Source organism: Perna viridis, chromosome 3 (assembly GCF_037379345.1).
Source record: "Perna viridis isolate PV_CMFRI_1.1 ecotype Kerala chromosome 3, ASM3737934v1, whole genome shotgun sequence".
Taxonomy (NCBI): domain Eukaryota; kingdom Metazoa; phylum Mollusca; class Bivalvia; order Mytilida; family Mytilidae; genus Perna; species Perna viridis.
Window position 1 is genome coordinate 56,081,508 of NC_142447.1, and position 26,785 is coordinate 56,108,292.

The 26,785-nt window shown below is 31.9% G+C and overlaps 1 protein-coding gene and 1 long non-coding RNA gene across 4 annotated transcripts in view; one reads left to right on the forward strand and one right to left on the reverse strand.

Moving 5' to 3' along the window:
- Window positions 1-4,672: 4,672 nt before the first annotated feature.
- Window positions 4,673-26,785, forward strand: part of LOC148622999 (5-hydroxytryptamine receptor 4-like) — a 30,604-nt gene continuing 8,491 nt past the window's right edge. The window contains exons 1-2 of one of the 3 annotated variants that reach the window (XM_088573422.1): window positions 4,673-5,008; window positions 13,830-13,888. The gene's annotated coding sequence lies outside the window, so the exon portion shown is untranslated. Of the gene's footprint in view, window positions 5,009-12,740; window positions 12,847-13,829; window positions 13,889-26,785 lie in introns of those variants that run through there. The other 2 variants (XM_088573419.1, XM_088573423.1) reach the window with 2 other exon arrangements.
- LOC148623000 (uncharacterized) lies at window positions 19,127-26,783 on the reverse strand. The gene is made up of 3 exons (XR_015920744.1): window positions 26,631-26,783; window positions 21,626-24,128; window positions 19,127-19,313 (listed from the first exon to the last, which is right to left on the reverse strand). It is a non-coding gene; the product is annotated as an uncharacterized LOC148623000 (long non-coding RNA).

A 26,785-nucleotide genomic window follows, 5' to 3' on the forward strand; every position in this document is an offset into this window, starting at 1 on the left:
TCCAATTCTTGATGAAATTCTTTCTATTTCTCATTTCTCGCTTGGGGAACTGTTTGATGCTTCATTGACAAATTTGATTTTCAAATATTTTATCTAATTGAGATCATTCATACAAGTTAAAAAATGACAGCTCTCAGCGTATATTATTACTTTATTAAATTTCATTTTTTCTTTTCTAGTCTTTTTGTTGTCTCATTACACATAAGTTAGAAATGACTCAAATATTTAGGTAAAACAGTTTTAAATACCAAAATAATTTAATATTGGCGCGTACTCTTATTCATCATATATTTCTTCAATCATGTACTCTTCTATTGCCTTTCTAGCAAATGACATTCATATATACATAGAAAAAGGTTAAGCATCCTTCATTTTTAAACCAGTCGACTGACAATTATGTTACGGTAGCCAAGTTGCTTTCCTCTTGCTTTGTAAGACATACCGGTAGAATGTATTCCAATAATTTGTCATTTTTGCGCTTCAGATATCTTTCTTTGAACAATGTTTAAAGTAATGAAGTTTATTTCGACAGTATTCGATTTAAGGTAGTATACCTGGGGTACCCCAAAGATTTTCCCAGAATCCAATTTTCCTTAAATTTGTACAAAATATTACTCGAAATGTAGTATATCTTCTCACAATTTTTTAAAGAAATTTTACTGTGTAGATTTTGAAAAATAAGGACTAAAATTGCTATTTTAAAAAAAATCTGAATCCCTGGACAAAGTTTACCATATCTCACTGGTATTTTAGGGTTATTTTTTACAGAATATTTAAATTAGCAACTGAGTTTCAATTTAAATACACTTTAATAGATTTTTTTTTAATTCTATATATGTTGTAGAAGTGTAACTTTTATTTTACCAAAATAACAAGGGCGGGGGCATTTTCAGCTATTTTCCTATATAAAAACCTCTATTTTGCAAAATCGTATAATTCAGTTTCATATAGAAATGATATTTATGAACCATTTATTCACAAAATCGTTAAATTTTTTTTACTAATGTTCACCGTGTAGGAGGAGGAATTCCTTAAACTGATAATCAGTACGAACCTTTCAGTCTGACATTAACTTTACAAGTTTCATATTAACAAAGAAATTGAATGTTCCTAGCTCACATCTTCATTGTTAACTCATGAAAGAAAATAAATAATAGTCAATATAAAACATTAAAAGGCATAAAATATCAATTTATTCAACCTGGTCCTCCTACATGTTACAACTGCCTCATATTAATTGCATCAGAATAAAACCAAATTATTATATCTTTATTGTGTTAAATGTTCTAAGTTCTCATTATATTTCTGTTAGTATAATGACAATATCAACCTTTGTTGACGATGAGCTTCATTGAAGTTGGTAAAATGAGACTTGTTAATACAGAAATATTTACATTTATATAAATTAATACTTCTCAAATGTTTCACTTTAACATTTAGTATTTGCTGTTTTTTTAAGCCTTCCCATTAAAAAAAAAACAATTTACATATGAACAGGACGACATAATGGATGTTTATTACAAATATTGTGATTTCATGAGACAACGTCTACAGACACTTAGAAGGATTGTTCAAAGACATAATATGTAGTAAACAAGTAATGATAAAAACAAATAAAGTCAGTTGATATAAAATTACGCTCCCCCGCATTTAATCATTAACCTTTTTATAATGTTATCTTTAAAATTAAAAAAAAACAAGTCTATTAAACAATGCTTCAAATATATCAGATAATTGGAAACTTAATTTACATAGCTGCACGTTGGTTTAATTATCTTCTTTGAATTATCAATATTAGAATTACCGTTTGTTTACCCGCATCATGAAAATAATTAAAATGATAATAATTTACATTCAACTGTAGGTAATTTTAAAGCGATTTTATTGTTATAAGGGTAAATTTGTTTGTTTGATGTAATGCTACAACTCATTGTCAAGACCAAAGGGATTGAAAGCCAACCATTAAATGTTGATAGTAGGAGTAATCGTTATATTAATATGACTGCGTAGATACAATTTTCTAGACCGACATTTTCATATTTTTTTCATTTAAAACAGTGTTTATGTCAACTGATATTACATTTGATTAACGAGTTTTATCAATAGCATGTCTCTCTTTAATCGACGTCACCTTTTAAATATTAATTTTAATGTTTTTAAATTTGTTTTTTCTTATTTTGTTTTTGTTTATTGTTTTGCTTGTTTGTTTGTTTTTGTTTGTGTTTTTGTTTATTTTTTCCTTTAATAGGTTTTCTTCTAATTGAATTTATATTTTTTTAAAACAAACGCGGCATCCAAAACTCGAAAGAAATCTTGGTGATACAAAGCCGGAAAAAATACCCCAAATTTGGAGTCTATCGGGTAAAAAACGGGATAATATTATTGATTATATTCATATATGACAAAAATCCCCTGCTTTTCTGGGCATGAAGTGTTATTTTCTGTTTTATACTGAATAGAAACAATTAATGGTAAAGTTTATATCATTGCGAATACACAGTATCATTCGATATATGACTTATGTAGACAAAAACTTCTGACACGTTCTACATTATCATAAGCAGCTTATATTATTCTACTGAGACCAAAGCTGCACTATTCCTGAATACAATCGATGAATTGTGTTTATGCCTTATCTTTTGACTTACTTTAAAAGAAGAGCAATATCATTGTCTTATTCGACAAAAGCAACGTCTCTTCATTTCAAACCGAAATTCATATGTATTAACACCCAGTTCGACGATTTAATTTGTAAACCTTACTAAGCTTTTATAATAGAAAATAGTGTAGCATTTCGACCGGATTATCTTCACGTAAAACAAAGTAATTAAACTATATTATATGTTCATGTCTACAATAGGCCTCAGTATTGCTTAGATTTTTCCATTGGCTCCAATGCTAACAGTGCATGTTTAAAAAAATTATTAAAGATTGAAAAGTTGATTCTATTAAACTTTCATGCACATAGCATGTTACAGGTAATGTTCAAATTTGACTTTAACTTAAAATACCTAAAGCAGTCCACGAAGATAGGAAAATCGTCAAACCACGTGTTTTCTACTTCTACTTTGGTGGTGTTGTGCCCCAGTACTCCCTATCAACTGGATATCCTTCCTCTTTCCTGTCTTTGTATCTGTAAAGAAAAATCACGCATTTTATCTATTTGAATACATCTTTAAGTATGGCCAAAGTTCAAGTTCAAAATTACATGCAGTTGTTTAAAAAATAAGAAAAAAAGGAACTCCCTTTTATTAGCCTCCATGTTTTGACATACACCCGCTCAAGAATATCTATGCAAGACAAGTACCCATAACAACTTATTAATTTCTAACACAATTGTTAACTTTTTTTGTCCACAACGATACATGGCAAAATGTCCTTCGGTAGACGAAGTACAAAAGAGTAAAGGGTGTTTTTTTTAATTTTTAATGACACAAAAGAAACCCCAAAAATCCCTTATCTGCACGTGTTTCACGAAAATATAAAAATATCCATAACCAGTGACATGCGTTGAAACTTTGATTTTTATAATGTTGAATTTCAATTTATTATTATTCATTAATTGGAGTTTCTTTTATTAAAAAAACAACACATATGTCTCTCTCGATCGATCGATCGATCGATGGAAATTGCGATCACCGCTTTTCATTATAAGAACAAATACTTGGGTGTATGTATGTTTCGGTCGACCGATATTGAATGTCAGATACCAATATGACAAAGGCAGGAGTATGTTTCCAAAAGGCTTTGGACTTCACCATTACAGATTGCCAGTTTCCAATATGACAAACAGCCTTAATATCTCTCCTTTAAATATGGCTTTCACTCTAAGTGTTCCTGTCGCTTTTTATACGTTTTCTATTGTGTGTGACCCTTTTTTTTTGTCTGTCGTCTTTTAATGTTCCTGGTTGCGCTTTCTCCGTTGATTTACTCTCGTTTAATCCCATGTATTACTTCTTATTATTCCTCCAAGGCCCATAAACCGAAGTGACTGGTTTTAATTGTTTTAAGTTGGTTTAGTTTATTGTTTGTTTTGCCTAATACTCATCTTTCTCTTATAGGTTTTTTTTTCTTCTAATTTGCTTTTGTTTTTATTTTGTCACTCAACATTCGAGAAATAAATTATTTGGTATTGTTTATAGCATTTTCTTTACATTTTCTCAAAATAAGCTTCTTCTGATAAGAAAATAATGAGGCAAATTCTTTCAGTCGTCACATTTTGGCACAAAGATAAAAATGTACAATAAGTGTGCCAGATAAATGTATGAACCTGGTGACCAAGAAGGAAAATTGTTTCAGGTTTGTACACATGGACTTCATTATGGCAGCAAATAAGAGCCAGTATATTTATTTGTGTTTTCTATTGGCTTTTGTTTGATAATTTTAGTAGTATAATACATTTCATATAGCTGTGCTCGCCAACATATTGCTGATTAAGCTTCAAAGTTTGATTTTATGGCGTAATACAGGCCTTTAAATATATTTTAACTGTTTGGAATAAATTATCTAGTTAATTAGAAGAAACAAAAAAAAATAAATAACTAACTAAATGATAAGTTTTAGGTCTGGAGATTTATGTGTGACACCAGCAGGATTTGGGTCTCATGACATAAGAGAACGGGTTAGAACACCCTTATTGTACTGATTGTATTGAGCTTCACAATAGGTTTGTTTATTTCAACAGATATTAAACTATACGTGTATTACCTTAAGCGTGTATTGATTACCTTTGAGGAATTAAGCAATTAGTTGAATTAAAGGGCGCTGATACGTGACAATGATATGCAAGTACGGTAGGAGGAAAGACGGGCAGAATAACGCTAATTATTTTCCTACTGCCGATCATTGATACATTTAGAACTTTATTTCTATTCAGATGGTAGAAATAGCAACAGCAATGTTTTTATGTAATAGTGATTAACCAGCTGTACAAACTGGGGTTTCTTTTGTTGCTGAATTATCGTTGGAATAATAGCTGCTTGATGGATGAATATATCACGCAAAAAGGGTAAGTCAGCATTGTACAATCTTTAACGCTTGTCTGTGTTTTGATTAATTACTTATTAATGAATTGAATGAACATATATAAGATATTTTGTGTTTGTCTAATGACCAACTGTTACAAGGCGATCATGGTACATTGATTTACTGATATCATAATACATGGACATTTAACGTGGCTTTTGTACTTACCAAACACTTTATAAAAGCTTAAATTATTTCGTGTTGAAATATATTGAATGTATTTAACAGGTTAATATGGTTTAGAATTTTGTATACGGTCTATTGGGCATACAACAGTGTATAGAACTTAAACATTTATATTATACATTTTCACCGCATTCAAATGAAGAATTTTAAACATAGTGTTAAATTTAAAAAAAAAGTCAAGATATTATTCTAACTGAAAAATAGGTAAAGATTAAATGGACAGATTTGGCAACCGAATGCATGTGGTACTGATTTGTTTCGACTTGTATTAGGAAGTATGCATTCTTTTCATTCGTCCTTTCACTACTGAAATAAGTATCTTGCCTTTCAAATGTGTTTGTCGATGGCCAGATTTCCTGTTCGAATAATAGCGACGTAGATAATAGTTCAAAGGAATAAATAAAACAATGTGCCCTTGATATTTCCCTAGAAGACATTTAAAATTATATTGTATGGTGTTGTTAATCTGACTGTAAACCTACCTACTTTCCAAATTACACTCTTTACGCTAACGCTATTCTGTTTTTGAATAATTTTGTTGTTTCCATGTTAAAATATTACAAGTTTCTTTTTAACTGATATTCTTGTACGACAAACCTTACTGATGTATACATGTAGGTTTAACTTTACATTAAAAAGGAACAAAGAAAACAGAGCAGACCCGTTTTTTAAAGACAGATATAACAAATATAGTGAGTAACAGGGAATGTTGATACCGTGTCCTAATGTTACATCTAGGTCTGGGTTGTGGGTTTTTTTCTATCTTGAAAGTTAATTTATTTAGATTTATATTAGTGAAAGTTGTTCCATTCTATTCCTTTATAAAGTGTAAAAATAGGTTTACATGTAGTTAAGTATGTATTAGGTTTTAAATTTTTAAGATGTGAAATAAACTGTGCTTGTCATTTTGGCAGTAATTATTTCATTCTGTTTTCTAGAATTACTATAAAATGACATCGTAATTATTTGTAAACCAAATCAATTAATAGGAAGCTTACATATGTTCCGTTGTAAAAACAAGTCATGAGTTTATATTGATTTATGCATTAAGTAGACAAAAACTAAAGACATGGGAAAAGTAACGTTAAACGACAGAAGGTTTTACTGATGTACTTGGTCATTCATTTGAAGGACAGTTTTTTTCGCGCAATTGGCAATATCTATGTCTGTACTATAGACACATGACAAAAAGCTCAACCATTGCAGTTCATTCTGTTACTGTACGAAGGTCAATCTCCATTTCATTATGTTTTCATCAAATTTATGACTTATTCCTCTGTACAATATTTATGGCATACGTGGAGAAACAAGTTTGTGTGAGTTTTTAAAGGACTAAAGCTATTAATATTCCAAACATTCAACTGTTCCTATTTATATATTGATAACTGAATTGAGCAAAAGATATCTAATCATAACGCCATATTTAATTGCTTATTTTCACAGAATCTTCCAATTAGTAATGTTTTGCATTCAAATCACACCGAAACTTTATAACCGAAAGATCAATATTCTCTTCCTCTAAGGGTTTACACTCAAAATGAAATCATATTAACTTCATTATCATCATCCAAACTTTTTTTTAAACATACATATCTAATAGTTGATTTTAAGCAAGGAAAAGATCGGAATTTAGATCGAAGACTTGCAGGATCGATCCATTATTTGTAGTAATTTTGAAGATAAAGAGTAGGTATATTGAATGAACATGTAGGTTCATTAGTGCTCTCGTGAATTAGAATTATATACTGATGTAGCTTGATTTCCAATTGTCACGCTATTATTATTAAAGATTAAAAATTAAAGAAGTTAAAAAAATTCAATGGTTGTAGTTTGTTGATTGCATTCGTAAAAAAATCATAGTAACACAGTTTATGTGCTGAATCAATTGTTTTAAAAAAGATTGAAATTGCTTTGTCGAAGCAGAATTATTCTCTGGGTTCTGAGGCCAGTGTTAGTAAACAGAGATATTTTCTGCTGATATATGCAGTTTTTTTCCATCATTTCTTTATACTGTTTTGGTTTTATTTGTTGTGTTATCGACAAAATCATATGAAATAATCTTTTTTATATTTACTTATCCCACTGCAGAGGATATGTTTTAACCGTATATCTTTTGTCTATTTGCATAATATTTGATGCAATTAATGAACTCTCTGAAGTGGTTCGTCGCTCTTACATACTTGGCAGCTCTATAATCATTTCCCAGCAGAGCTGATAACTGTTTTTACAAAATATTCATTTAGTTCAATAGACTAGCATATAATACTTTTCTGATGCTTTGTGAAATGCAGAAGTTATCATTCAGAATTAAGATAATTAACTACATTTACATTATTGATACGTAATTTAATTGCAAACAAAAACAGATCCACTCTTGACGAGACCAATTAGCTCCTCTAAGCAAATTCAAAAGAATTCATAAAATACAAATTTAAATGTCTAGCTGACAAACGTGATGATTTTTCATTCAGAATTGTCAACTTTCCTTTCATCTGTGGCAACATCCCTTCGGCTCCTGCGTATGGAGTGTTCATATCACAACTCATACGTTATGCTTGCCGAAACTACGCAGACTTTTTGTATCGCGCTAGAAGTCTAACAAATAGGCTTCCGGAACAGGGTTATGTTGCTACAAGATTGAAGTCGTCACTACAGAAGTTTTATGGTCGTCATCATGAACTCGTGGATCGTTATGATGTATCCATCAGCACCATGAAAACTGATTTATTCACGGGTCATAGTTTGCCTTTCCTCGTTTGTCTACCCCGGTCTTGACTTTTTATGAGCAACTCGGCGGGTGTTTCTAGAAAAGCAGAGGACGCTTACCCTACCGGTGCACATGGTCCATGCTCCCAGTTTTTAATGGAGTCCGAGTTCCTCATTTACTTACTTTTGTTACTTTGTATGTATGATTTTAGTTACTTTATGTTCTTTGTTGTGTGTGTCTGTTTTCCATGTCTGGTCTTTGTCCCTGGATTACATTCTTTTGATTACCGCTATAACCTTGATTCCCTTGATTACACTCTCTGATAAAGCTTAGTAGATACAAAACTAAACACTGAAGACTGTGTGTGTGTGTGTGTGTGTGTGTGTGTGTGTGTGTTAAATGTAGAGTGTTTGCCATTATATCAAATTGCAAAACAATACTCTTGAAAATACATATGTTATATGAAACTTGAAGTCTATCATTATTAGCATCTATGTTAAGTTTTTTTTCAGTGTTTTATTGCTTTTTTGTCTTGTTACCTTCTGTTTATTTGTTTTATTTATTTCTGGTTTGTTTGTTAGTTTTTAGATTTTTTTGGGGTTTTTTCCCTCTGTTTTTGTATTGTAATCTTTACTTCTTAAAAAAGTTTAAAATAATATTATAATTACATTTAATATTATTCAAATCTAACTAATTGTATGACTGTTTTTTTTTTGTACTGTAGTATTCTATATATTCTATAGTATTATATTCTTGTGTCCAATGACTTGGGACTTTTAATATTTAAAAAAGTATGTTTTTTATCTAGCTGTTCTCATTTTCATCCATTCTTTATATGCAATCATCTTAACTTAGCTCTGCTCTATAACTAGACAAGATCAACAGATGAACATTTGTTTTATTCATCAGGCAATGTCAATTGTTTCCCCCTTGCCAGAGTTATCAAACTGTTTCAAGCTGAAATGATATGCTTTAATACTCAACATACTATTTGGTTTCTAATCACTTTGACTAGTCTCTTAATTCCCCACTGACAGTTTTATAATGAACTGAGTAATGACTTGTTGTATGAACGGTTACTGAATCCTTTGAAATTGTGTTCTTATAATCATAGATTTTACATTTCGAGTAATTGATTTATTGACTGAAACCCTAAGTTTATCATGTTATTGAAACACTCTACTAAAATTGCCTGATTTCTAATTTATTGAGTCTTTTTAAATATTTTAAAAGTAGACTGTGTAGGAGTAAAATGACAGATTGAACAGTACACAAAAGCAAATTTGGTTCACTAATGGTTTGAAATTTGAATGTACGCACCGAAACTCTGTCACATTCAAGTGTTTTAGCCGATCCCAATTTTTGTATAAACATTTCTTGTTTTAGTTTTTAGGTTTGATTTGTAAAAAAATAGGTTACATTATTTGATGTCAGACATGATCAACGCATACAGACAGGTGATGAAGTAAAACATCATCATCATTTTGATAACCTGAAATAACCTTTTGAGTAAATGGTTCTCCCCCCTGTTACGATCGTGTCAAACTAATATCTGACATATCGCTGATGTTCTAGATGAGCGTACTTGATATATAGATGTAAAATGCGATTCTTGTAATCCTTTCGAGCATCATCACTTGAAACAATATACAATCATCTGTTGTATGCTGTGTACATCCCTTAATGATAAAATATATCTATATTTTTATAATATTTTATAATAACGAACTCTGTACTGATGTAATTCCAATGAAATTGTCCTTTTCATATGACATATATTGTTTACCAATTATATATATATTGAGTATTTGTTTAATTGTACTATCTTAAGCTTTTAAACAATGATATAAGACATCTTTCATTCCGATTTATACCTTCTAAGATGAACATCATATTATGCTAAAACAACTATTTTGTGGTTGTTAAACATATCAAATGTTATTCTTGTTGTGACAGCAGCCTTTTAATCTAACTGAATTACTGATTCAAAAGTACACCGCCAATCTCTTTTAAAAAGATGATATTTGACGGGTAAATATGTCGATATATTGAAATCTCAACATGGTTTCTCATTAATGAGGTAACATGCTCTTAACACTTGCATTCCTTTTTCTTTGAACCATTCAACGAAGTAAATTCATTGTTGATGCACTTCTTGGAAGATTAAGTTGTTTACTTCTTTGATAGAAAACTTAACTTAATAGCCAGTCTCTCTGGGATATTTAAAAGGAGAATTTGCATCATTTCTTCTTTAGATTCTTTATTCAGAAATGTGAAACTGACGAAGTATTAAGCAGGAAAACTTTCCTCCGAAACAGGAAAATTTAAATGGCTCGTTACTGTCATATTAAATATAAGCAGGGTAAAAGTACCTACTATCGTGTATTTAGGTGCATCCGTTTCGTTTCGCCGCCATATCTATTCTTTTTTCTTGTATCTTTATCATTGAATGTTACCTAAAGTTCTATTGATAGATTCTTATTTTACGTTAAATATATATCACATACAAACTACTGACTATGTAGGGAATATGAAATATTAGTGTTTGCTTTGTTTACTGAGGTACAACTTTTTCAAAACTGGACGATTCAAATGGCTCATTATAGGCATTTTAAAGATAATCAGTGTAAAACTAAATAACTACAAAATACCACAATATGGGTTCTTTTTCTACCGTACTAAATAGTAGTCGTCAAGGGTGTTCATTCACAATAAGGTCATTTTCTTATATTTAAAACTTTATTTTTCATTCTATGTAAGCTAGATAATCATTGTTCTGTATCCTACTAATCTACTACCTTATTATCAACTTGTCTAGAAACATCCTGCCCTAATAATAAGACAGTATAATGAGGAAATAATTTCTGTTTCTCTTAATTAGCTGTAAAAAGTTAGATCCCGCTTTGAATATAAATCTATACTTTCTTTCTTTAGGCTGGTGGTAGCCAGTCTTTGTCTTTGACTGTCTATGCCATTCTGTTCATTCGTGGCGACCATCTAAAAACTATCTTAGCTTTTTTTTAAAAAAAAGTCTTCTTTTTGAAAGCATTCAATTTAGGGCAATCCATGAACAATCAGACATACCAACATGGAAATCAATGTCGGGGTACCAACAGGACAATCAATGTTGGGGATACCAACATGAAAACCATGTTTGGTTATCAACAGAAAAATCAATGTTTGGTTATCAACAGGAAAATCTCGAGAATACCAGCAGGATAATCAATGTCGGGGATACCAACAGAACAATCAGTGTCGGGGATACCAGCAGGACAATCAGTGTCGGGAATACCAACAGAACAATCAATGTCGGGGATACCAACAGAACATTCCAAGAAGAACAAACCATTAGTAATGAATGAAATAAAGATATATCAAACCAAAAATTACATTTAGCCTTATAAACATATTTTTATGTACTTCCCGAAAATATTTCTACATGTTCGTTTGTAATCTAGTTGCAAAAAAAATAATTATAAGAATATATTTTTTGAATATTTATAGAATCTCAAACGAGCTATAACTGTCATTTACGCGCACTACGATGATGATGTTAAACTAAAAGTTGGAAAGATTTTAAGAAATGTACATGGTCCTTCATGGTTCTCTACAAATGATGACTTAAACGAAAAACGAAACAAATACAAGGCATTTGCTATGTCTGCATAGAATTGATACATTATAAAACCAATAGAAGAAACACAAGTGAATACTAATGGATGGTTTCTGCCTAATGGAATATCAATGGAACAGGGCCAAGTGTATAAGTGTGATGGATTTTTTTCTGTGGTATTTTGTTACATTTCAAATGTGTATTGGATACAGAATGTTACAACTACACACGATGCCACTTAGATTTCATTACACCTACAATATTTTAAGGGTTCTATGTTCTATTCAGATATTTTCCAGGGTTCAATTCTCCATTCAAAATTTTTTATAAGGATTCAGAGTTATCTAAGGGTTCTATTCTCTATTCAGAGTTTTTCAAGGGTTCTATTCTCTATTCAGAGTTTTTCAATGGTTCCATTATCTATTCTGAGTTTTTCAAAGGTTCTATTCTCTATTCTTATGTTTGCTTTGTTACCAAATCAAATAAACGATATAAACAATACTATGCTTTATTGCGATGCCACAGTCTTTGAACAATTCAACATTTCGAAAATATCTATGTGCACATTAGATGTTTTTACTCCAATAAATCACTTCAAACACAGGTAGGAGGCCAAAAACCTAGGTTAAATTTTGGGGTTTCAAAACAAACGTCGAGTATTATCTTCACCATGAAAATGAGACAAAAAAATCGACAAAATGCTGAGAAGGCAAAAAGAAAGAAAATTTTTCAACTTTTGTTAGATTTTTTGTTTTGTTTCGTTGTTGTTGTTTTGTTTTTGTTTTCTGTTATTTTGTTTGCTGTTGATTTTATTGATTTACTTATGTTTTATTGTTTTTTTTTGTTTTTTTGTTTTTGCTTTTTGTTTTTTTTTGTTGGGGGGGGGAATTCTGTTGTATTTTGTTTTATTATTATTATTATTATTATTATTATTATTATTATTATTTCTGTTTAAAAAAATAAACAATAGGTATACGCGTCTTTTATAAGGCAACTAAGAACGACACTGCGTGTGTAGTAAGTGGACAAGCCAATCATTAAATAATCACTTGAAGATCGGGGCGTTTTTTTCTGTATATATCATATTCCACAGAGACATAAGCCTAAGTTCGTTTTAAATTATCTTCCGGACACTTACTTATAAACATGAACAAAATAAATTACCCCCGGAAGTTTGTTCGACAGGGTTACTTTTTTCTAATTTCCTACTGGGGTATTACATGTTATCATAAAAGCCTTGCCTATAATGACATAATTATCTTTGGAGATGCATTTCTTTCTTCCCATGGATAATTCATGGTAAAGTGCTTTTTGTGTGAGTAAATTGTTGTATTTCTACGGGTATTGTTATTCTTCATATATATATATTGTCAAACGTTTGGAGCGTCGTATGATCTTATTCATTTTTTCTAAGTGTACACATATTTCTACTGATTATAACTCTGTTCAGCTTTAATATAAATGGTCTCTTCTCAATCATCTACAGACAAAACCTTTTGAATAAACAAAAGCGTTATTGTATACTGTAAATTGTTTGCAGATTTAATGTTTGTTTATTTATTTATAATTTGTTGATGCACTTTTCAATTATGTAAAGAGTTTGTATAAGAAGTAGATAGATATGATCAAGTATGTGTCAAGTGACTGGTATGTTGGTTCAACACAATTTTTACATGTTTAAAATTTATATGAATAAGCATTGTAAGAATATTTTGTGACAAAATTCTGATTTACGTTACTTCTCTAAGTGTTTCTCTATGTTTTTAATAGTTTCCTGGTACTACTGATTAACTAATATATTTTTATTTGTAATAAGCCAATGATAACTCAATCCCCTATTCTCTCTCTCTCTCTCTCTCTCTCTCTCTCTCTCTCTCTCTCTCTCTAGCCAGCTGACGTAAACATATCTTAAAATCCCGGTCAGCTGCCTACATATGCTTTGTTGAAGCGTTTGATATGAAGTTTTAAAAGGAAAATGTTGTTTTTATGATACAATCTAATGGCAGCATTTTCCATAGCCATAAAATCAATGTAGTTGTTGAAATACAATTTGTGTGTCTGCTCTTGAGGTAATTGTTAAAAATTATAGATTTCAAGTGGCTGAATGGTGTGACGTTGACTTTTCCAACATGTCTTGAATTAACTAAGCTAAATGCGAAACGAGCAAATTTTGTTTCACATATTTTGCTACTAAGCATTCAGTGCGGTGTGATGTATATTCATCGTAATGACTTTTTGTTATACTGCCTTTAATTTTGGAACAATTGTATCATTTATTTATTTATTTTTTAATCACAGAAGCTGGTCTCGTAAGACTTGACAATCTGTTGAACAAAATGATAGATACAGCGTCTGTGGTAACGTTTTAATTACGTGTGACAGGGTGTCATACATTACTATTGTGTTTAATCGCTATTAACCCTGAATTACAAATTAAATCCCAGGCTATCCGACGCTTCACGACATTCTAGCACTATTGAACGTCCTTTTCAAACGTTTATTGTCGCAAAGAATCATTAGGGAATTATTTTTAAGACCATTTCAGCGAGTGTATGATTAATTGAACTATGATTAATTGCCTTTTTCGTTCGTGTGCCTGTTTCTAAGTTCAAAGATGCGAACATCCTTTTATTAACGACGGTGTTACAGTAAGTACAATACTGTCGGTAAATATCCATTTCTCCGTTGACATTGTCAAAGGTTGATCTTCTATTAACTATGATTAAAGTCCGCTTCTTAAATCGTCATTTTACAGCACAATATATACATGGAGAATAAACTAAAAATAATTTAGCTTGAAAAATCTTACGGACAACAAACTACTTAAGTTCATCTGAAAACATGATTTGTTTATAATTGTATAATTATTATGTTTATATTATAGATATGTTGTTGTTTTTGACTTGTGAGATTTTTTTTGGAACCCTTTTTGATTTATAACATTTATTTTAATAGCGTGTGTGTGTGTTGCTTCGTTTCGTTTTGTCTGTAATCTCTTGAACCGCCTGGTTGAAAATTCGTGATTTTTAATTAACAGATACAATGTTTCACCTATCAACAATCCAGAGTTTGTTGATTCCGTTTATGTATCCTTCAGAACTGGATATTGAATAGACTACAGAAACAGCTCACTTCACCTCATTTTTTACGAACTCGAAATTCACAACTTTTTTTATATGCAGCAATATATCATCGCCTCCTGCATACGGGTTTACATCTCGCAGTTGATTAGATATGCTAAAGCCAGTACTTATTATGTAAATTTTCAAAAAACGTCTTTGTGATATTTTCACCTGACTAATCAGCTAAAGAATCAAGAAAATACGCCTTAACGCAATCTTCTTTCGATATCAAGTTTTTTATCGCAGATTATTCCGCACAATTTCAGATGTTTTATTTGACTAAACGAGTCGCCTTGACTAATTCTGAGTTATCTAATGTTTTACCGTTTTTGACTCTTGTGTCTTACACCGGAACTATCATGACTGAAGCGACTTAAAAGCTGACTTAACCCACCGTTTTTCTTGGAAGTCAGGAACATAGTTGATAATTTCATTTTTTTTACCATTTAATATCTCCTTTCCGATTTGTGATTATGAGTTTACGACTTAGTATATTTTTACCACTTATATGTACCAAAGAGACATATGTAAAGTATTCATAGTCAGTATGGAAAGCTTTAAAGTTTCGTAGATAATAGTTTAAATTTATTTTGCATTAAAAGGCATTGTAAAGAACATCTCAATATTTGCCAATTTAATCGTTATTTTTTTTTTATTTCTATATATGTTGCAGATTCGTTTTAGGCCCTTAATTTGAAACATGATAAAAAGCAATCAAAATAGATAAGTATATTGGCTTTACTGTAACCAATGTATTCTACTGGAAAAAGAACTTTATTGGTCTTGCTTAATTGCCTTCAAAATGTTTGCGTTCAGTAGTATATAAAGTTTATACATCAGCCGTATCAAGGCTTTCCCACTTTGTTTGATTAGCAGTATAACATGTTTTCAATCTAAAGTTAATGCTGAAATTATACTTCAAACATATCAATTATGGATGCGTAGTTATGGATATCAATCACTTTCTAACTATCTAACTCAAGTCACGAGTATTATATGTTGTTATATTAAAACGTTGGTTGGTGCTCTTTACCGATCCTTGACCTGGTCAATTTCAATATATGTGTTGTTTATCTAACGTTTGGAAATACAGCGGTATAGCAATAGAACATCCACGATAAATCTGGAGTCTCCACCTTCATGAAAATGCTTAACTTTTTAATTAAATTTTTGTGTTAGAAATTAATTATATTTATTGGGTAAATAAAGTTAAGCCTAAGTCATATTGTGTTGAATGATTTTGCTTTCCAATATGTCTACTAGACTCTATACAAAACATTTAGGAAAGAAAGCAAAAAAGATGTGATAAAAGATATTTTGAGCAGCCATTATCAGAAGGCGTTTCTTCTCTATTTGTAGCACGACTTATTCACAGCATTAACAAGAATTTTATTTTTTTAAAGGCGCACGCATAAACGACTTTGTTTTAAAGCACCTTTTGGGGATGTTTTTGCAAATGCCATCATTAAATACTTATATCAAGGTCTCATTTCATTTTTTTAAATCAAGTGAATTTTAAAAGATGTGTACCTTTTAAATGCATCGAGTTGAAATTCCCACTTGAGGTTCAATGACGGGTACTGGTAGTTTCGGATATTTGTTTTAAAACGGTAGAACCTTTAATACCAATATTGTCAACAGAAAATCTATATGTTATTGATGAAAAATTGAAATTTTACTGTGTTTTGATAGATATTATATTGATTACACTGTGGTCTAACCTTTTCATAGTGTACAATCCAAATTAAGGTTCTGCTAAAGTTAAACTCTAGGACATTAATTGCCAAGGTAGTTTTAGTAAAGATGTTAAGAATGCAATTTTAATATATTCCTGAAAATGATTCTTTATACAGTATTCTACTTATATGTATGTTTCTTTCCTTCACAGAACATGTTACTACAGCCATATTTTGCTAACAACAGAAGTGTAAACATCAAATTTTAAAATAAATGTTAATATCTAGTATAATGTAAGCTAGCCAAAATTTGTGACAAATTGCCAGATTTGAATGGAAATTATGATATTTTATGTTTATTGGTGTCGGTAATTAGCTGGATCATGACACAAAATATCTCAATTTTTCTAAATTAAAAGAAATAGCTTTTTTCATGAAAATTAATGTTAGCTTGCGCTGCATAATACATTAAGGAACAGGACTACATGTATATGAATTTCAGGCTTCAAATCTTGTTTTTGACAGCTGTAGATTTATTCTGAAATATGTTGTTTACACTTTTGTTGTTAATGTTCTATAGAAGTTATAAACCATTTTTTTCTAAGTTTGACTTGTGCTGGTGTGTTATACACATATAAAGATGTTTGTTTTTGTTTGCTGGGGTTTAACGTCCGAGCAGCGATTTTTCAACTATATTTAAACGATGAACATGAAATGGATGATACAATGAACATGAAGTGATGATGAAATGAAAAATGGGATGGAACACACGGATAATAGGGTCGACAAATTTTGATTGCCACAAGAAAAAGGGAGGGATGGGTAGTGTCGGGCAATTTAGCTTCCTGTGGCGGAGCCCTATGGTTCCTACTCCGGGAGAATACCACAGTAGGGTTCTTTAACGTGCGAGGAACGTGGCATCATTCCCAACACGGTGCACCACTATGGTTTGTGGTCAGGGTTTCCGTATTAAAGCCTGACAACCCCAGCATGTAACACGCCAGGGGTACCCCGTTCCACCACCTGAGGCACACAACCCAGTTGCCCTGTGGGCAGAGCGCCCTAGCCCCCGGCTAGGGTTCTGAGCACTATGTAGTCGCACTTTTACGACAAGCTTAGCGCTGCTGCAGGCCTATTCTTTTGACACCCGGACCTGCACGGGGCCATATAAAGATGTATTAGCAATATTTTAGCGCTAAATTTACTGTATCATTAAAACTATGTATAAAAACATTTCACTAAGGAATGTCCTAGATACTGACCTTAGCTGAAACTTAAATACCACTATTTGAATTTCACATATTCTATGATCAGGTTAAAAACTTTTGACTTTCCACTCAATGCTTTACATCTATCCACATCTGCAATGAAAAACTACTTAAAAAATCAACACCATTTTTTAAACTTAGGACTACACACGCAAGTTATGTCGTGAAAAATCATTCTAAATTCAGAAACAGATGATGAATCTGTTGCTTTGTTGAATTTCTTAATAGAGTAATCAAGTGAACCAAGATTCTAGAGGTTTGATAAAGTGGTGTTCCAACAGATAACAAATACCCAGATAGATACCAATGTTTACATTTACTTGACAATCTTTCTCCTGAACTCTGATACACACTTCGTTCCCTATTTATTTCAAGTTGGTATTTGACCATTTTTTTTTCTCTTCTTTCTATTAGGGCTAAAAATTAAAGACGCTCTTATAAAATTCAAGCTACTCCACTTTTTTTGCTAAGTTGTAATATTTAACCATAAGACTGATCGTAGAATACTTCGACTATGAATGGTGTTTATTAGTCTCGTATGTCATTCCTACACTTCCAATGATACTGTGTATGGAGAGGCTGTTTCAAGAATGATCACCACCCATCTATTCGTCTTCTTTTCTCGGAAATGATCTGTTATTAGGAGCAGGTTGTATGTTACCCACCTCTCGGGGGGGGGGGTGCATATTAATGAATTCACCAAGGCCCTCTTATAGTTGTTTTCATGTTGTTTGTTTCGATGTGTGCTGTTTGCGACTCATTAATGATTTTTGTCTTTTTGGCATTCCAAGCGACTTTATCTCCTTGTTTGAAGCTTTATTTTGTATATGATTTAATCATGTTTTATACACATCGAAGTTCTTGAGGTAAGGAATGTCGAGATGGTTTTATTTTTTTTTAGATTTTCGTTGATAATTGCTTTCTGCTGGATATGAATTATAGACATTTAGAAATTCCGTGTGATGGATGAAATACATCTTATACATGTGATAATGAAAAGATTGATGAAAATATATTCATGTAACTGGCGAATTGACAAGTTTTCTTTTATTTCGTTTGTAAAATAGCCTGAGGGGTTAGGGAACTTTATCAATATATCTGAAAAAAGGGACAAGTACTTTAATTCAGCGGATATTAATTTTTTTGTATACTAATATGTATTGATTTATGTAGCACTAATCACCTATTCATACATATAAGTTACAAAACAGAAATCAGCTCATGCATGTACTCAAACAGTTCGAGTAAACTCAAGGCCAAATGTATTCAAATAGAAACCAGAAATTCGAAAGTCAAAGACAAAAACCTAGCAAACTATACCTAGAAAAGTAAAAAAATGAGAGATACAAAAGGCATATGCAACTATAAAACGTCGTTCTAAAGTTATTACATTTTATTCAGTGAATCACACTGAATTAAGATATGCTTATTCTTATCCTGTATTTTGTGAAATTTTAAAAGTCGCCTAATGTCGGGCGACTAATTGTTTTTATTCATTTCATTTGTACTGAATTGAATATCAAAATGAAAAATTGCAAAATAAAACCACACAAAATAATAATACTACATGAGAAGGACATGACATTTATTTTTCATTTCATTTTACTTGGAGATGTCTGACTTGCAGGGGTGTCATTCTTCCAGCTATAGAGTAACATTTACTACATGCAAGTCCGTCTCTCTTTCGATCGTGTGCCATGTCTATATCAGACAGATCTAAAAGATATTTATTAATTGGAAGTGATTTTGTTTTGCTTTGATTGTAGAGATAGTTTGAGTTATGTCTGATGTGTATTGATCGTAAATTTCATGTCGTAGACAATGTTGATATTTATCATATTTCAAGGAAATGTTCACTAAAGTATGTGATAAACATCATAAATATTAATCTTCAAAATCCTATTTTACATACTGTTTTATCATGTTTTATTGGTATCCGAGTTGCTCATTTATTCTGTAGTTTCTGTTTGTGCTATTTATGGCGCTTTTAAGTTTTCTTCATCTAGTGTTTGACGACTTTTTATGAATAACACGTTTCTCGATCTTTATGATGATGCCCTCCTTGCTTTATTTTTTATTCGTAAACGCTAAATCTTTAATGTTTATAATTTAAACTTTCAAGTCCGGATAAGTTGACTTTATTTTAACACAGTTAAGAGCAATAAACTATCATTGCTCGATGAAAGCAAAGTTTGCTATCATATTTTAACATACTTAAAGGAAAGAGCTCGATGAAAGCAAAGTTTGCTATCATATTTTAACATACTTAAAGGAAAGGAGGCCAATTTATTCCATAATTTATTACTATTGTATCAAGTCATTTTATTCAAACTTTTTTTGCTACATGAAATGCCTTTATTCTCTCACGGTAGACAGAGATATCTTTATTACTTTCAAATGTATTTGCTCAGTGTTAACCAAATTGCAGTTTACACAATTAAACAAAATAAAACATGATAATCCAATAGAATTGAACAATTTCAATGAATGCAATTTATTTCGTTGTGAATGATGCTGAAAAGCACATAATTTTTTTATGTAATAAAAAATGGAAAGTTTGTTTGAAATGAAATGATTTGCATGTAACCAAAACATGCCAGAAAGACAAGGTCTGTGTCAATATTTATCTAATTAAATCTATTACATTAAGTTTTTTCTGTCTTTTAAATGACAGAATATTGAATTATAGACTGGTGTGATTATGTAATTGTTGTCGATACATGGAACTGATTGGCAACAAACTTGTAAGTTCGCCGAAGAAGTCATTATCGTCACTTATTTGTAATGGAGAATGATGATGCTGTCAGAATTCACTGAGATTCTTACTGAAAGACGGGTTATTTTTGTCTTGAGGGTGATGAGATCTGAAGCCCACGGGTTATAATTATAGAACAAAAACTAACTGGCGTTTGTGGAATGTTCTCATGGTCTTAGTATTATCTAGACTAAGTATGGGTCTTGACACAAAACGGTAACACTCAATGGAATAGTCACATTCTATCAGTAATTGTTCAACACATTTAACTGCATGGATATGTTAAGACCACTATTATGTATAATTTATAGAACATTTTGGATAACAAATTATTTTTGGGGAAAGTCAAAGTCCTTGTTGTAAAGTACTGTCCTAATTAAATACGGCTCAGATATCGTCAGTTAACTGCTACAAAGGAGTAAATACCGGTAGTAAAGTTTCTTTATGTTTAGTTTTGTTTGTTTGTTTGTTGGGGTTTAACGTCCGAGCAGCAATATTTCAGCTATATTCAGACGATGAACGTGAAATTGATGATAAAATGAACATGAAATGATGAAATGAAAAAGGGATGGGACACAAGGACAATGGGGTTGACAAATTTAGATTGCCACTGGAAATAGGGAGAGGTGGGTAGGGTCGGGCAATTTAGCCTCCTGTGGCGGAGCCCCATGGTTCCTACTCCGGGAGAATATCACAGTAGGGTTCTTTAACGTGCGAGGAACGTGGCATCTTTCCCAACACGGTGTACCACTATGGTTTGCGGTCAGGTCTTCCGTATTAAAGCCTGACAACCCCAGCATGTTACACGCCAGGGGTACCCCATTCCACCACCTGGGGCACACATCCCAGTTGCTCTGTGGGCAGAGCGCCCTAGCCCCCGGCTAGGGTTCTGAGCTCTATTTAGTCGCCTTTTATGACAAGCTTAGCGCTGCTGCAGGCCTATTCTTTTAACACCCGGACCTGCACGGGGATTTTAGGTTTAGTTAGATAACTGTTTGGAGGCGTTAATCGTGGATTTGACGGTGGCAGATTGAGTATACTAGTGATGCGTAAGCAGTGCCAGTAAATGGATATCAATCACTGTCAAATCTAGATTGCCGACCACAGAAAAAAAAACAATATGGTAATCTCCATTTTAATACAACTGTCAAATATATCTGTGAATCTAACAATCAAAAATCTGCACAGGCATTGAAATTTTTAGACAGTCAACCGTGCAATTGATATCCTTATTTTTTTGTTGTGTTATGTAATGAAATGTATCGTTACTTACCAACTACACAGAACAGTTAAGAGGATGTCCAGGCAAAAACCAGTCAGTTATTGGCACATGACAAATTCTGTTTTAAAAAAGCATCAATTTCATTTCGCAAATGCATCCTCTCCCATAGTTGAATGTTGGATTTTTATTAACTGCAACGGCTAAAGAGAAATAAGTAACATATAAAGCATTGAAATTGATCGAAAAGGGGAGATAACTTTCATTTTGTGCAGAATTTGGTTGCTTTCTTAAGATACTATAAAATCGTTCTCGGAGCCGTCCATTGTCGATTTTTAAATATTGGTCACATATATATATGATTTAAACATTACATTGAAACAAAAATTTCCGTGGGATAAAATTTAATATGTGGCATACATATCATAGGAACTGCTTGGTTTCTAAATGGAGAGCATCTTAACAGTTTAGATATTTGGTAGACTATAAATAGTGAAACTTGTGGCAATTTTAAAACCAAATTTAACATTATTATATGAACGCTTTTTATCTTTGCATTTGCACAGAACTAGTTTTACTTATATATTTTATGATATATTTTCACTAAATCCTGTTGGACGTGTTTGATTGATATTTTTGTTTGAGTAAACAAGGTGTGCTTGTCAGTTGCATCGGGATAACTAGCTTACACAAAAAGCGAGCACTCTTTCGAGGTAGGTACAGCTTATTATCTTTTGTCCTATTTGTTAAAGTGTTTGTATTCTGCATCAATCTCAAGAGTTAAATCCAAATTCAACTTATTTTTACAGTTCGTTCTATTGTTGTATTTTCCCATCACTGTCCCAGGTAAGGGTTTAACCCCGCAACAAATGTATGGGCCTGTCGCAAGCCAGGAGCTTGTAGTCTAGTGGTTGTCGTTTTTTATGTACATTGTTAAACGTTTTATTTTTCTATAGATTAGGTTAATCTTTGTCTTTTATGAACAGTTTCTCTTCATTTGTTTTGTGGCCTTTTACAGCTTGCTTTATTGTATGTCTTTTAACCATTATTGAAGACTGTGTGGTGAAGTTAAATTGTTCGTTGTTTGCTTTTTGTCTCATTGGCAATTATATCACTTCTCCTACTTTTATACTATTTAACAGAAAAAAGATGCCTGATAGAGTAAAACAGAATAAACGAATCAATCCCAATTTAGTCAAATTAAACTAAACGGAGAAAAGCTGTATGTGTTATCGTTAGATCTTATTGGTATAATAAACCATCTGAAACCACGGAACTGAGAATGATCTTAAATTCAGATGCTGTAAACAATATGGTCACGGAAACAAAAACAAACAAAAAGAAACAAAACTTCAGAAATACTAGTAATGGAAATAAAATCAAATTTTACTTTTTTTATTATTCATTGAGATGGAACTTCAAAGACTGAACAATGGTAGAAATTGTCACACAGTATGATGTACGACCTATTTTTGACCTCATTCTTAAAGTGTATTTTGTAGATGTTATTGGTCCAATCGACAGTAGCACGAGCAGCATGCAGGATATCACCCCTATTTTAAAGAAACTAATTGATCTATTTTAGTCTTTATTTTTTTCATTTGATTAAGTTGATTAATTTTTTTTTTTTTTTTTTTTTTTTTTTTTTTTTTTTTTGTGGCGGGTCAAAATTTCATGTTTTCATAATACTCGAACCTCTGAAGGATATATGGACACTATGAACAATGAAACTTCGTTTGTCGGTAGTTATTGCATCCATTTGCTAAAACGTGAACGGCTGAACGGTTCCCCCTAAAACGTAAACGGCTGAAGGGTTCCTCGCTAGAACATGTACGGCTGAAGTGTTCCTCTCTAAAACATGAACGGCTGAAGTGTTCCTCCCTAAAACGTGAACGGCTGAAGAAATTTTTTTTTAAAATTCCTAAAAAAATAAACCATTCACAATATCAACAGTTTTATGTATACAAACTACAGCTTGTGTCAAAGCGTCAAAGTTTGATTTGTTTTAAAAAATATATAAAATAAAATAATGATAAGTTGGTATAGCATTCATGAAGATATTTTATCTTTTGTACAAATGTACAACTAAAATGGCACTGTTTTCAAACCATCTGTGATGAAAACAAGTTTCATACCATCACTAATATCATTTCCATACATGTATATCACATCAGGATTACATGTTCCATTGGATTAAAGCAAGATATATTTACTTTTATTATTTAAATTACTTAAACAGGTACTGTGAACGTACATTTGACTCTTTGATGTCTGGTTTAAGTCTGCAAAAACGTAAACCATATTGAAAAAGCATGTGATGTACTTACTGTTCCTTTGATAATGTGGCTGTTACTAAGTAACAACCCATACTACTATTCGTGAAAGCAATAAGGTAATTATGTAACATGAATCTTGGTGTGTGGGTATGTTAACATCTTGATCTTCACCAAAATAAATAATTTAGGACAGCTGTTTTCGACAAGGAACTAATGTCATATGAACTTTACCAATCATTTTGCTGAACTTGCAAGTTTCAACATGGCTTTGACTTCTATTCCTGAAAAAATCGCAATGCAATGAGTAAAACATTTTTTTATTGATAAGACTGGGGGACGCGGTTTCCACAGGTTTGAACCCACACTCCTTTGTCGGAAATTTTTGAAATATAAAAAATTTTGGAAAATTGGCGAACAGTAGCATAGACCCCCCCCCTTCTCTCTCTCTCTCTTTGGAAAATTTGTGAAACCGCCCCTGATTATTCGGACAGATAATAAAAGTTGCACGTTTGTAACAGTTTAAAACTGAACATGCCTAATTCTTATATATTTACTGGTTTGTTTGATAACTGGAAAACTTTATTGTATTACAACAGGTCTTAATCTTCTTTCTCTCTATATTTATATGTGACTAATTTGAAAGGTTTTTGATGGTAAATAAACTCCGAGTGTTGGAATTTTCGAACCGTTCATTGATAGCCTATAGCCTCTGAATGTTGGAATTTTCTAACCGTTCATTGAAAGCCAATAGACTTTGAATAGTGGAATTTTGTAACCGTTCATTGATGGCCAATAGACTCCGAATGTTGGAATTTTCTAACCATTCATTGATGGCCGATAGACTACCTTTCACTGTTTTGTAGGGTTTTTGTGGTGTTGTAATTTCCTAACTGTCATAGAGTGTTGGTATTTTCTAACCGTTCATTGATGGCCAATAGACTCTGAATGTGGAATTTTCTAACCGTTCATTGATGGCCGATAGACTCCGAATGTTGAAATGTTCTAACCGTTCAATGATAGCCGATAGACTGCCTTTCACTGTTTTGTAGGATTGTTGTCGACACATTCCCATTTTCAACTCATTTCCCTTTATTGTAAAGAAACACGGATACAAACAAAATCAGCACTTATACATTAACGATGGGGTGTGCTCATGTGTCCAACAATGGGAGTGAGTTCAGGTGCCCAACAAAAGGGGTGAGCTCAGCCACCCCCAGGAATTGGGGTGAGCTCATGTGCCCAAAAACTGGGGATGAGATCAGGTGCTCAGCAGTAGGGTGCGCTCATGTGCCATACAATGGTAGTGAGCTCAGATGCCTTAACAATGGGATGAGCTCATTACATATATTAATGTTTTTTGTGTTGTAATTATTTTTTTTTTTTGCGTATTATTTTGTATACATCTGAAGAGAACACAGATTTACATAAATTGTCACTCATCAGAATATTTGTATAACTAAAAAAAATAGGCGTCTTATAATCGAACACGAGACAAAGAAGACGTGTTGGTCACAATTGTTGATGCTGACAACCCACTTATTGTAATAGATAATTTACATATTATAATTATTAAAAGTGAAAATGCCAGTAAATACATACTTCTCAGTAGATACTTAGTTAACATATTTGTAAGTGTTGTTGGATTTGGACAATTTTTGCAAATATTCATTTAAGGATATTCGCTGGTCATGTTCAGCCTTATCATAGCGTTAATATTTATGCTCTGTGACCCCTACTTTTCTTTTCATAATTCAATCAAGCACACCTTAAAATATTATTTGGAAAGTTTTTATGAAATCTTTGTTATTTCTTCTGTGTCTTTAATAGATAAAACATTCTAGAAAAAATCATGTGTTTCAATGTGAACCTTATCTTACCCTTATAAAGATGACTGCATATGTGAAAGAACTTGTACATTTTAAGTTCTATAACCTAATTTACAATAAATAAATAACATTATTATACCTTACATAATAAAGGATTGATTCTGTCAGATGAAATATAATCACGTGACATACATTAATTTGGATATTTTTTGTTTTAATCGCAAGAAAGGTTTAATAACCCCAAAAATTCCTGCCATCATTGAATAACCCTATTATTCACCGGTGAATAACCCATCTTTGCAAATTTAGGATGGCTTAGCACATGCATTTATTATCAGTTCTTTGTTTGTTCGGCACTCTAATTCGGTGAATATCTAAAATTATCAACCTCACTAAGGTTATTCCCCTCGGGCTCAAGTCCTCAGGGAATAACCCTAGTTCGGGTTGATAATTTTGAATATTCACCTCCTTTGAGGGTCGTAATTGCATATTGTATAACTATGTGCGCTGTTTGTGAATAAGGAAACAGTTGGGTAAACGGATAAGGAAATAAATGCGGCGTGGTTGTGATTATGAATAAAATGCGACACAGCTTTAAGCGAGAATGTTAAAAAAAATAGCGGCCTGCTATACAACAATTAATATGTAACAAGCATTCCAAGGCTCTTTGTCTGGTAATCAAAAAGCCAAGGGTTACGATCTTTAAGTTTAGTCCTTTTTTTAAATGTTAATGAAAGCATCAGTACAAAAAAGTAAAATGGAAATGGTTTTATTTTTAAAAAATACCATTATAAATAATCCCAATAATTATGCCGTCTTATGAGGCTAATTTCCTTGCGATTAACAATTGTCTCGGCGAAACGTCCTGAGTATCTGGACTACTTGCGAGACAAATAATGAATGTCACATTATTATAGTCTTTGACCGACTTTCAATTGTAAGAAAAAAAATAAATACCTGGTACAGATACGGAGACTAAATGTATGAATCTCTTTGTAACTCAATCCTTCCTGAAATCAAATAGTCGTTACAATTGAAATGTTTCCGTTCGAATTTGTTCCTGCTTTTTTATTTATAGCACATAATCTTTTATCTGCTGGCAAAACACTGTT